At 42.6% G+C, this 12,910-nt stretch overlaps 1 protein-coding gene across 1 annotated transcript in view; it reads left to right on the forward strand.

Moving 5' to 3' along the window:
• SNW1 (SNW domain containing 1) overlaps positions 1-12,910 on the forward strand; it is a 61,136-nt gene that overhangs the window by 15,721 nt on the left and 32,505 nt on the right. The gene's annotated exons all lie outside the window — the stretch shown is intronic.

Below are 12,910 nucleotides of genomic sequence, written 5' to 3' on the forward strand. Positions count from 1 at the left end.
TTTTTTTGTTCTTATAATAAATAGCAAAACAGCATTTAGAAAGTGAGACAATCTTGAAGGCAGGTGAGATAGTGTCTGGCAGAACTTCTGGGGGAAGGTGGCACAAAATTTTTTGGAAATGTGCACTTACCGGGTTGTCTGGCGGTACCCCCAGCAAGGGTTGTCTGTGAAGGGGCTTTTGGCTTTGGTTCTTCGATGGTAGTAGGTGGAAATGTCATGAGGTTGACAGTTGAAATGGATGTCAGCTGTTCATTGGGTGTCAGGCAGGAACTTTGCAAATCTCACAAAGCCGCAGTCATTTCAACACATTGAAATAATTTTCTTGGGGTCCACTTCTCATTACCTTGCAAGTTGCAGGACATATTTCTGATGTAAAGAGAAAGGCATTGGTATGGGTAACACGCCCCCATATCCATGATTAGCCTACAGCTGTTTATATCTTCTTTCTCTCCTAGTCAGTGGGCAGTTTGGAAAAGTCTTAATAGAGATAGCAGTACCAGGGAAACAAATTGCTGTCCCCTCCATACAAACGGAATGGGTGCTGCCAGGTGATTGGCTCGCAGCTTTGTTCATTAGGAATATGTCTATCAGTATATCCATGAGTGTGGCTGTGTTTTTAGTTTTCTGCCTTGGATTGTGCTTATTTTTATATTCATGCCAACGAGCACAATTACCCGACTGTGCAAATGAGTGGAAAGTTTGTTGAATGAAAGAAGCCGTTGATATTCTTGAATTAGAAATGCAGATATTCTGGTGTATGCTGAATTGATGGCATGGGGATCCTGTTAGGAAAGTATCTATATTGGGTTCCTTGTGTTATCTACATTCTGATTCAGGAGGCATACTCTGGGATAGCAATGTATCTGTGTGGCAGGAATGCTCATTCCCTGGGAAGAAGGATACTTCCCAGGTGATGTTCCTGGTTTGTCTGTGAGCAAGGCTGGGTGATGATGGACTTGAATAGTACATTAGTGCCTCCTACCAAACTCCAACACTTACTTCCTTTTTATTACTGAGGTCTGAACACGGTGGGTAGTGGTTTTGAGGAGAGGCGAACAATTGAGTTTAGTCTACAAAGCCCAGCTTCATAATTGACATTGCTTCTGTGATCAATTACATAACCTTAATTTAATAGCTTCTATACATTTGAAAAAGTAAGTTTAAAATCGAAGCAGTTCACTTGGAAATGTTATTGACTGGTACTGATAACTATATAGATATAAATCGGCTTAATAGTCACCTGTCCATGTGTAGCATGAAGAGCTGTTTGCTGGCAAGGAGAATGTGTTGAGAAGTTTAAAAGCAGCATGATATGGGTTGATAAAGAACATATACAAAATAGCCCTTTTGGTTTTAAGGGCATCTCCCGCTACAATGCTAGGCCGCCATAGTGCACATAGCTGGACCTGGCAAGAGACCCGTGTGCGTTGTAGGTGGGACTTGCTGGCCTTATCAACCATTTTCACAGGGAGATGCTTTGTGCTGATACTTCTTGAGGTAACTGCCATACGGTCTTGTACAAGCTACTACAAGTTCTTGAGCATAGCTGGTCTTTTGCGTTCAACTTTCTAATGAGTGTGTGGCTAGCACACATTGCATGCCTAAAATGTGTATCTTATTGCCTCCTTGAACCATGGCTCTATGAGTCACTGGTCCTTCTTGCCCCCTTTGCATTTATGGTACCATGCAGATCACCAGGTGCTCTAACAAATGCAGCTTCTTGACTGCCGCTAAAGAGACAAGCAATTTCAGCAGCTTGGGCAGTAATGTGCGTTGGGGGCAGTTGTGTGCCTCCAAGGAGGTGACGGGATAATCGCTGCATTCATCCTCAACAAGGTGCATTTGCATACATTGCCCACATGTGGTAAAAGGTCCAGCTCTGTAATGACTACCACACTACCCTCCCCAGGAGTCTGCGAAGCTATGCAACAGCAGCATGGCTTGGGACTCATTTGCACACCTTGGCCTTAATCAGTGTGTCTTGGCAGTGCTCTTTAAAGGAGGGATCATACTATGTCGAAGACCGGGGAGAATAAAATTGATGGTGAGCTCAAAAAAAGTTTAAACAATGACCTTGGTTCATCAGGTTAATGTTGTCCTGCCCATTTGTTCTAGAGATTCTGGCTCCTGCTGGGGTGAGGAGGGGGTGGGGAGGTTGTGCTTGTAGCCTGTGCTCAAGTCAATCAGATACAGGCTCCATCGTCCTTCTTTTTTTTTTTTTTTAGGGGAGGGGCAATGCGTGGGAGGGTTTGAACTGTGTTTATGGAGGTAAAGCACTGTATTCTCCATTGTGCAATTATCACTTAAAAGCTCTGTTTGAGTGCCTCCTGCTTTAACTACTTTAACATTTTTACACAGAAATCCAAACATAATTCCTTGTCATCCGTAATAAATTATTATTAGACTGGTCCTTAATTTTCAATAATATTATAATCTAATGTTGGACTACAACAAGCGCCACAGCCTTTTCTCATATCATTCACTTGCCTGCCACTAAGTGGCAGTAAGAATTTTTTTTTTTTTTATGCTGCATGTTTCAATAAATTCACTTCATTATGTACGTACTAATAACATCTCTATAGTCGAGATTGATTTATCACGGCTTAGTAAATCCTGATTTTTCACCCTTATTTTAGTTATCCTGTATGACTAAACTTGAGAGTAAATATTTTTAAAAATTGTACTTGTTCATTTCCCCAAATTTGATGCTGGTTTGTCATATAGATCAGAATATATAATGGGAGTCACAAATGTAGTGACTTGGAACACTGAAATAGCCATAGGCAACTTTATACAAGAAGATCTCCAAGTCCACCAAATTTTGCAATCATCTAGTGTTGGGCGCCTTACGGTGCCTTTATTTGGTTTGGTGGATTGTAGCCCAATCTGTGAGTTATTAAGCAGAAATCAGGTGTATGTGAAGAGTGCTATATGTCTGTAATGTTCAAGCAACAACTAATCCTACAAAAACAACGGAAATTAAATTGTAAATTAACATCTGATTCACCTAAATATTTACTCCAGACTTGGTATCAATTTGTACATCAGAAAGCATTCTTTTGCTGTTTTGGAGTAAATCAATTTCGTATTATTTGAGATATTAGCATATAAATTGGGTTTTTTGAACGACCAACATATACAGAAGCGTCAATTATTTCAAGCCAACTATGTATGCGTTGTTTGTTGCAGGCCATAACTAGTGAATTTCAGGGGTGTTTACATTTATTTTCGTTGAAACATAAAAAGGGTTGTAGATTTGTTTAAAATACATCTACTTGTCAGAGGGACAAAATTGTAAGAAATCAACCAGCCCTGCAAAGAAATCTACTTGCTTTACCCTTTTCCTCCAAATCAATTAAATGGACAGGCAAAAGTGTGAATGTGGATTTAGACGGCGCATTCCAGACATCCAAGACCTTCATATATTGAAGCTTCCACTTGGAAGAACATGGGCGATAGTATGTTTAACAGTTGGAAATTTACGTGGTGTCCATTGTACTGGTTAATATTCCATACTTTTTTGCTATGCAGTTTTGTATAAGGTATTTGCAAACAAATGATAGCCACAAGCATCAACTAGAACCATGCTTGTATCTACAACCATCTGAGATCCAGGCAAGGATCAGAGATGGGGTCTAGAGTGGATTGCCACACACAGGGAAGCTTGACTTTTCTAGTTGTCCTGTGAAGAAGAGGATGCAAACTCCTGTCTATAATATTTCTGCAGATTTTGACTACACTTGGATTATAGCATAATCACCCAAGGTGTGCGAGCGTTTGACTTGGGTAAATTGGGCACTGAGCTAAATAATGGTGATATTGAAAACCTCTGTGACCCGTTTGGGGTTGGGGGCAAATTTAAGCCTCGGCTGCAGAAGTTTTATTCAAACTACTAAAAGGAATGCAGATTGTTCTAGAATCCTTATTGCTGTGTGCATCCTTGTGCCAGAGAATCTTTGAAATAATTTATTTCTAAGAAAGCATCTTCAGCAGCATGAAAAGATGACCCATCACGAGTGCAGACTGCAATATTGGGTGGCTGATTAATAAGATTTTCAACAGGATCAATCAATAATTTGCATTATAGAGGCTCACAAATGAGTGGCGGGCACTCTTGAAGGAGACTGGAGGTCGAGGCCCCAAGGTCTCCAATGGAGGTCATAGGAAAATTGACCTGCCTTTACTCGCTATGTAGAAATGATACAAGGACAATTACTGTACTGAATTGCACATCTTTAAAAATTAAACTTGTCAGTGGCCAATATTAAGGCCAAGAAATTACCTTTGCTTCTCATATGGATAGTCTCGACAGGTTTCCAGGGTGCTAGGGTAAAAGCTGCAGGAACTTCTGTCTTTGATGGTAAATTAGTACATGTATGCTCTGCCAGAGATTGAAACCGTTGTTACAATTTGGATGGTGGCAGGTGTAGGCTTCTGCAGCACTTTTAAGACCCTGTTGAAAAGATGTGGTGTTAGACTTAATGGAGAACTCATGATTGCTTTAGGTTGGCCAGTTACAGAAGTGATCAGCACTTACTGCAACAGTCATTCTCCAGTCAGGACAAACTAGTCTAGCCTGAACAAACTGTTGTATGTGAAAATGTCAGTGACAAAACTATTGGTCATTTAGCAATATCCATTGCTCGGTTAGGTGTATATTTTCTATTTTTAATTCAATTGGGGTTCTATTTTTATTAATGATATTTAGGACAGTATTTTTGTCAGACAATATTAAGTCCACAGTATACTTGAAGGGTATAAAAGTAGGTAGCATGAAAAAGAGAACTTGCAGTAAACACGACAGTCACCATTGTCCTGAGGTTAATAGGAGATAGTTTCACCAGTATCCAACCTTAGAAAACTGGTAAGGTGGCAGACGGGTTGCTGTGGAAGCTCATGAGTTCACAGTTAGAGGTGAAAGCAGTGTTAAACAAGAAACTAGTAATGGCTTGTGGGAAGGGGATACCTGTAGAGCTAGGGTTAGTTTCTTTTCTGTGGGAGAGAGCAGTGTAGGGTTGGGGGTTAGAAACCAAAAAAGGAGATGAGTACGTCCGAAGTAGAGGGTTGATGAAATGCGAGTCCGATAGGTAAATGTTGGATGGTGGGAGTGTTACACTGGAAGTTACAGATGGTATAGCGCTGAGGGTTTGACTGAGCTCTAGATAAGTGAAGGGATGTTGATTTGCCTAGAGATGGTTCAGGGCTGAGCTATAGAGCAAGAGAAGCTGGAGAACTTAAACAGAGAAAGAGCTATGGTGGGGGGAGAGAACCAGGCAGTTGGCAGCAGGCTTACGGGGAGAGCAAGAGAAGCCGGGGGTCTGAGACCATGAAAGAGAATAGAGAAGCATTCGATTACAAATTAGAAAAAATATCAGTGCTGAGACAGCAAGCAAGAGAAGAGTCTTAGGTGTGGCTTGAGGTGGTTTGTTTGTTAAGAAGGAGAGTTTCTAGAGATGGTGCCTTTGCGATTTCTGCTGTAAACCACAAGTATACTTTCACATTTGTGCTACTGCCGCTCCTTAAAGGTTTGCACTTTTGGATGTTCCTGGGTTTAGTAGTTTCTCCATGTATTCAATTGCACTGCATGCAATTTCTTTGCAGCAGAAGAAACCAGCATTTGCAATGCAATAGGTCTTGCATTTTCTTGAGTTAGAGCTATTGACATTGTAAATTAATAACTGGACTTTTCTTGCCACATAAATTGGCCAACCCTGCCTCATAATTTCGTCTTTTCCTGCCATATAATTCCAGTGGCCCAGCATTTAACTAAAGCACTTCCATTTACCTTCTTTCTCTATCTTAAAACATATGCAATAAACATATAAAACTTTATCAGAAATAACCATTTGGCATTAGAGTGTAATGCTCAAAACACCGTAACGAAAATATCATTTGGGATGGATTGGAGGGTGAAAGGAAAGAGAGAGTAAAGATGGAGAGGACAAATGGCGTAGTAATGGTGTCATGGGCCCTGGAGTAAGAAAGGAAAATTAACATTAGAGGAAAAAAAAGAGATAGCGAGAGAAACAAGCAGGGGATGAACTGAGGCATGTATCTACTGACACATTTCCTACAGACAAAGAATGGGAAAACCAGTTTGACACTTCAGGTCCCTACAAGGAACTTGTTGCTTCCACATACAGACATGAAAAAGTGGTATTTATAGTAAAATGTGAATTGACAGATAAGGATAAGAAAAATACCAGAGAAAGGAAGGAAGAAAGATCTTTAAAAAAAAAAAGAAGAAAAAAAGTGAAAGGACGCATATTGAGTCAAAGGAAAGAGCAAATAAAAATACAAAAAGAATGAAGGGAAGAGGAAAAAAGTAGTGAAAGAATGAACGCCTGATGAATTAAAAAAAAGTCACAGACCAAAGAAAGAAATAACCAAGTTTTTGCGAGTTTGAAAGAGGAGGTAGCAAGAGGAAGAGGGAAATAAAAAAAGGGGGAGTAGAAATAAACAGTTGAAAGAAAGAGCATAATTGTTAATGTGTGGATTTAAGACTTGGAAAGAGAAAAGTGGGGGAGAAAGAAAACATTGGGAGTAAACAGAGTAAAGGAAAGAACTGACTGAGATAGGTGAAACAGACCCTCCCAAAAAAAAAAAATGGCTCATAAGAATAGAATATTTAATTGGCTTCCCCACTTCCTTGAACAGAAGTCAGATTGTGGAACAGCAGAGGGCACTGCAGAACAGCAGGAAGTGCATTAGCGGAGTTGTATGTGAACCCCAATACATCTATATTGGGGCGATTCAGATCAAGATTGAGGGTATAGACAGAGCTGTGTCCCAGCTCAACAGAAAGGCAGCTGGGGAGGAATGAGAAACATGAGTGCCATGTACTTCCTGGTATTGGAATAATGGGGCGCTGCAGGATAGGATTGAGGTGCACTGACATAGTTGTATGTGAGCTGCAGTACTGATATAGTAACGGATACACTAGGTCAGAAGTGAGGTATGTTAATGGAGTTGTGTGTTGAGCCTGGTAGATGCATGCCAGTGTTGCCGAGTGTTAGCCTGAAAGTGCCCTGGTGAAGCTTCAAGTGAGGCCCACTATGGGGGTGGCATTGCCTCTGAACCACAGAAGCGAGGAGCCCTTAAGGGCGTTTGTGTGAGCCCTAATACTGAGAAGAAATGTGCAAGGAATGTTAGAATTTATGGATTCTGGTGGAGCTGTGGTAGTTCCCATCAACAGTGGCATCTGATGTTGGACTTGATGTGCATTGGCTGAGCTGTGTTTTGCTCTTTTGGGTCCAGCATTGGCTTGGCAGTGGGACTTAATATTAGAAACAGAGAAATGGGGCAGTAAGGGTGAGAGGTGCCGCTCTTCTAGACAGTAGACATGTGGTTTAAACAGAATAGATAAGTGAGAGTAAAGTCCGGTGCAGAATGGCCCGGTGCCTTACTGCCCGGTAGGCACCAAAACGGGTACTAGGAGTACCCTAGAGCAAAAATGGGAAAACATTGGCCACAGCACACAGAGAGTAATGTCCAACAGTAAGGCAGAAAAAGATATTCCTGGTGTGGTTCCGAGAGTTGAGGGAAGTATAAAGTTGAAACGAGTCTCAAATCCTGTTTGCAGATGGTGTCTTTATTCGTAGGTGCTTAGAAAGCATTAAGTCATCATGGAGATACAGGACTTAATATTAGAGTTGAGCTGCTGTAATGGAACTGTATGTGAGCTGGGTCCCATTCTAGGAAAGGACATGATCTTGTAGGGGGTAGAACTGAAGTACACTTATGGAGCTGCACCAGAGGTCCTAGTACCGGAACAGCAGAGTGTACTACCTATAAGAACTGAGGTGCTCTGCCAGAAGCGTGTATGTGGTTCTGGCACGGCTGAGGGCTTGGAGTGTGTGAACTGAGGTGCAGTGATGGAGCTGCGCCCAAGGTCCCACTACTGGATCAGCAGAGTGTACTGTCTGCCAGAACAGAGGTGCTCAGGCAGATAGCGTGTGTGGAGTTCCTGGCACAGCTGAGGGCATGGAGTGTGTGAAATGAGGTGCACTGATGGAGCTGTGCCTGAGGTCCCAGTACTGGAGCAGCAGAGTGCACTGACTGCAAGAACTGAGATGCTTGGAGTGTGGGGTTCCTGGCACTGGCACGCTGAGGGCTTGGTGTGTGTGAACTGAGTTGCACTGAAGGAGCTGCAAGTGGGATCCCAGAATGGAGCAGAAGTGGGCACTGTGTCTAAGGATTGCGGAGCCCTGGTAGTGCTGTGTGCCTAGGCTATAAACAATTACAAGCGATCCTCCGCCCTTGCTCTCAGCGCACAGGCAGACACACTTGGTAAAGAAAATCCAAGGAAGAAGGGGAGCCAGGCAGCTGAGAGAGGGTGCAGGGATTCCACAAAGACCAAATGTGACCAAGATAACAGCCTGATTTATATCCTTGTGTACAGCTAAGCACAGAGGAAGAATGTTCTGCAAATAAAAAGGGGAGCTTTCCTGGACAGGAGGAAGAAACAAAGTTAAAAAAAAAAAAAATACCTACATACCAGATAAAAAGGAAAAAGCGTAATTATACAGTGGTTGGTACTGTTCCCACACAGAAGGAGGGACAAAGAGGCATGACTGACCACTAGCGAGCAATGATTTTAAATGACATTGAAACTAACAAATGAAATAGCTGGAAGCCCACCTAAAAATTGCCTTTCTGACTGCCCTTGGGCAAACAACTTGGTTCTGTGCTGCGATTTAAAGTTCAGCTCTATTGCAAGGTGTAGCTGTTGTAAAGAATCTGGGGCACTGGGAAAAAAAAAGATAAATATAACACAAACGTAAGACTCCTGGGCCCGTGAAAGCATGCGCAGCCTGGAAGCAATAAGTCTCATTGAAGTGAAGGAACAGGCCTTATCATTCTGTCCTCTCCAAACAGCAGTAGGAGGATTTCTTTGGACCCATTTACACTACCTTCTCGGCCTTGTTTGCTTTCCTTTGTCCATTGCTAAGAAGCCCATTTCTATACATTGAGTACACACACCATTTAGCCATACTGGATCCTTAAAATAGTAATTCTGCCAGTACATTTGACATAACCACTCCACATTCTTTCCTTGTCTCAGCACACAATGAACCAGGCTCTTGAGGAAATGTGGCTTAATTTTCAGCTGAAAAACGAGGTGCACTGAATCTCTAGCCTTAATTCACCCCACTTAACAACATTGTGTGACCCGGGGTATGTGTTTTATTTTCCTGGTCCTCTGATTCTTAATCTTACAAAATTGGTACCACTTGAATAAAGGTTAGTAAGCACTACCGAAAAAACTATTATATGTTGAAAAACAGGCCAGGAGTCCTGGGTTTCACCAGAATCGTAATAGTGTTTTTAGGGACAATGGGGATGAAGAGTTTTCATGGCTTTCTTATCATTGCTGTAAATTAGATTAAAGTATGGCATAGTGGGACGCCTATGAGTGTCTTGTTTGAGTTCAAGGGCATGTCTTTTCCCAGTGAGACCTGATTTGACCCTGCTTTAGTCCCTAGTAGCCAGAGGTCGCCTTTTCAACTGCGGAGGTTAACAAGTGTCTCTTGCTCTTGAAGAGATCACCCTCACGTCAACACCTCAGTGCTTCCTTAAAGCCATGCTTGGCAGTGCACAGAATAAATAGCATATAAAATACCTCAGTTTCAAAGACAAGGTTTTGGTGACTTCAGGTCATTGAAATTAAGATTGACCCTGGGTTTCTTTCATACACATACCATCACAAACCTGTCTGTACAGGTGGATTTTGCTTTTCCCCTTCTGATTTCTTTTTCCCCTCCTCACGTTCTTAAAGGGTGGTGAAGGGACTGTGTAGGCAGAATGTGCTATCAAGGATCACCACGCGGGAAGAAAAGAGCATAGTGCAGACAGTGAGAAATGAGAGGCTGGGTTAAAAGAAAGAAAGATGGGTGGACCTGAATGAGAACCCCCCTGGGGAAGTTTGGAACTTTATTGTAGATTATTGTGGAGACATGAGAGGACCACGGGAGCTAGGCCAGGTGGGGAGCAAAGACAATAGTACACGCAGAAGGTGAGGCATAGGTTACACAGAGAAGACTAAGCCTGAAGGGACAGCATGAGCTGCATAAGAAGCAAAAACCAAGGCGCCCTATTGTATGCCCAGATGAAAGGGTGAGGAGGGATCTGGTGGCCATATAAGACCCAAGGGTTGAGCTAGGCATAAAAGGCAGGATCAGAGAACTCAGAGCAGAGGTCAAGAGTCAGAGAAACCAGCTTGTTAAATGCCAGAGCTGTGAGAGTTGTGGATCAGCAGAAGCGCCAACATGTTCGTATCATCCTTAAAGGAAATGAAAGGTCCAGGAAGCCACAAGAGCCCAGGGAGGAAATCAAAAAGCCTCTTACCTGATGTTCCTGTGGTAGTTCTGTACTGAGCTGCGACTTCGAGTTCTGCTCTATCATGTTCATCTTCTGCTCTAGGGAAATGAAAGGCCAGGATCATCCGTCTTGTCTTGACCCTTTCGCTGTCAATACCTGCTCAGAGCCCACCCCTGACTTAAATTCACCAGTAGGAAGGAAAGTGTGCCAGTCGGGAGTTCTTAATGCCCCCTTCCCTTTGTCCCCTACATCTAATCCCAGTGTAGGGATGGCCATCTGGCCAGTCAGCGGCCGCTACACCTTTCAGCATGTGGTGAAATACTTACTGATAGGCTATGAGCAACAGGGTTGAATAACTGTGTTTCGGTTTATTTTTGTGGTTTATCGTAAGGTATTGTCTATTTGACCTTCGGACAAAATAAACATTAAACTTTTGGCCCTTTTAGGGAATCTAGATGTCTAAGGCGATACAAATTCTCCACCCCACCATAACCAACCTTTTAACTGTGTTCTCTTCAGTGACAACATATTTATACATTTATATTTTCACAGCAAAAACACACTTAAAAACTGAGTTATGGTTCTGACTCAAACGAGCAAACCCGTTGAGATTTGCCTCTTATGGTTACTGAAGCGCACAACGCCGCCTGACATTTTCGAAGTTGACAGGTTTAGAGTGACCCTTCGAGTGACACTTTCTTGCATGCTAAATCAAGCAATGTAGTGCACAGAAATATATAAATTTCTGAAATTACACTATTTTGAGCAATGAGAAGCTCTAAAAGATATTGACACTACTGCAAACCCTCTGAAATGGAAGGTCACTACATTACAACCCCCTTCTAAGATGATTATTTTATATTTTCAGTGCTTTCAGTCACAGGTTGAGACCTTGTAGCACTATTAATGCAAAAGTCACTACTCCCCAATTCTCCAACCAGGGTTCAGTTCTGTTTCTCTGGTTACGCTCACAGACTACATCAGGAGTGTTATTCTTGCATATTCCCTTCCTTGGACTTCCTAACAGAGGTAGCAGCTTCCTTCGCTGAGAGAGGGGTGGCGCTAGGAGTCAGCCGTGAGCTTGGCAGGTACACAGGGCAAGGACTCTGGGATACGGCTGTTTCCAGAGGGAGAGTTTGAAAACATATTGCATAGATTCTACATTCAAACAGTGTTGCGTCCCATATCACTCAACACGTTATAATACGTGTGTCGGGTCTGGGGGCTGCAGGACTTTAAAAACATGCTGCCAGTGCCTGCAGTCAGTGTGCCCCTGCCTCCCAATTTAAATGGACCCTCCATGGGAATGTCTTCCATTATGTGTGACAGGGAGAGTGTTATTTGGGGGGGGGGGGAAGGATTGGAGGAGGGGGCATTGTCTGCTAGTGCTGCGACTACTGAGGCCGGCCAGAGCTGCATGTTTTCACAACTTCTCCCCTATATACTCCATACCACACAGTGAGCATGAGTGCTGGTGACTGGACCCCCACCTTCTTGATCATGCCAGTCGTGTGCCATTCTCTGGCTGTCCCTGAAGGAAAACGGGCAAGGCAAACATCTCATAACCCACTCATCCAAGCGAGGCGTGCTGCCAGACCTCGAATTATCGGTCCGGAAGAGCAGTCATCCAGGGTCGAGTTAACAGTGCTCTACAGCACACCCATAGCTGTTTAGTATGCAGCTCTTGCACAGTGCAACTCGTGGGTGGTCAGGGACACTATAATTGCGTGACTGATGCATTTTAGTGTGCCCGTGTGGACACCAGCACTTAAATGCTTAAGTCTAATCCCTGATGCGTGGTACTTGGCAGTACTGTATTTTGTTCTCTTGCAGTTTTCATTGTTTGTTAAACATTGGCAATTGGTCTTTTGAGCATGATGGGCAGTGTGTGTTTGGCGGGCGTTGTGTGCATTGGCGAATTTCTTTGGTTTTACTCTTTTGAGACAGAACCATATCTTCAGTTTTAACTGTTTTTCAGTGAATTATTTACTTTTTTTACAACGTGCTTAATTTAATAAAAATGCACCGTGCGCAAAATGTCAATTGCTAATGGCACAGGTGCTCAAGAAAAACATATCAGGCACTGAGTTCAGGCGTGTGTTGTATGCATTCATAATCATAACAGATGAATTTCAGTGGTTTTACTTGTGTGAGTCAGATCCTTAACTCATTTGTTAACTTTTTTGTGGGGAAAAAAAATGTATATTTTAAACATAGTTGTCGTACAGTTATGGTTACACACAGAAACCCAAAAAAACACTGAAATCCACCTGTTAAGATTAGCTCTGCAACTATAACTCACACACTGGAGGCAGCGCTCATGATCTCACCTTTTATGTGACGGATGGGAGGGCACCTAAAAACGCTGGAAGGACTAATTTTAAGGATGAAACACTTCAGGTTTGGTTGATTGTTTTTAAAAATAATTAAGTAATTCTTTGGGTTGAACATTTGTTAATCCTATACATCACTTCTAGCTGGGTGCCTCCAGACCCAACTAGTTTGCCTGTTTTACTTTATATTCCCATGCCATTGTTTCAGTTTTGCCTTTAATGTATTGTTTTTCACTGGTTCTCCCATTTCAGTCCCA

Source organism: Pleurodeles waltl, chromosome 9, assembly GCF_031143425.1.
Source record: "Pleurodeles waltl isolate 20211129_DDA chromosome 9, aPleWal1.hap1.20221129, whole genome shotgun sequence".
NCBI classification, from domain to species: domain Eukaryota; kingdom Metazoa; phylum Chordata; class Amphibia; order Caudata; family Salamandridae; genus Pleurodeles; species Pleurodeles waltl.